A 773-nucleotide genomic window follows, 5' to 3' on the forward strand; every position below is an offset into this window, starting at 1 on the left:
ATTTCGCGATATCAAAAATCAATTTTTTCGCGGTTGTATATTATAATTAAAAAAAAAAACCTTACTTTTAGTTTCCTAAAATAATTTAAAGCGAATCTTTGTGTGATACCTAAGAATTATTAGGACATATCACAAACTGATCCATGACATGTTGTGTAAGGACTCGATAGTACAACGTAGCTCTGTTCGAGGCGGCTTACTTTCTCGTCGAGACTTGTCTCGAATAATCATTCGGCAGTAGGCGACCCCTTACGAGTTATTATACATTTGGCATTAAAAGTACAGTTATTATATATGCGTAGGTATAAATTTTCGAGTGTGTATCCTGTGAATGGCGCGCTCGTGTTCTTCTCGTGTGTGAGTGTATGTATGTCCATATATGCGCTCGTGTGTAGCGTGTGTAGGTTTTACCTTTATTACATGTACATAGTCTGTACGACACGACGATGACACGACTATCTAGATTGGAAAAAGGTGGCGGCGCGCTCGCGGGGCGCCGGCGACCCAATAGCTATAGTACGTTCGCTAGAAGAAGGTTTTACTCTCTCTTTTTCTCCGTTTTCCTCTTTCATGTCGCAGGAGAATCGATTGAGCGATTTTCGTTTAGTCTTTACGATCGCTAAATCATACTTCCTCGATATACTAAGCCAGGCGAGAAACTCTCTAAACTCGCCTATCTCGTCCACGCTGTGTTTCTCTGTACTTTTTTTTTTTTTTTTTTTTTTTTTTTTTTTATTCTTTTTTTCGCTCTGCAATCGCCAAGCCATTAACAA

Source organism: Formica exsecta, unplaced genomic scaffold (assembly GCF_003651465.1).
Source record: "Formica exsecta isolate Colony F162 unplaced genomic scaffold, ASM365146v1 scaffold35, whole genome shotgun sequence".
Classification (NCBI taxonomy): Eukaryota; Metazoa; Arthropoda; class Insecta; order Hymenoptera; family Formicidae; genus Formica; species Formica exsecta.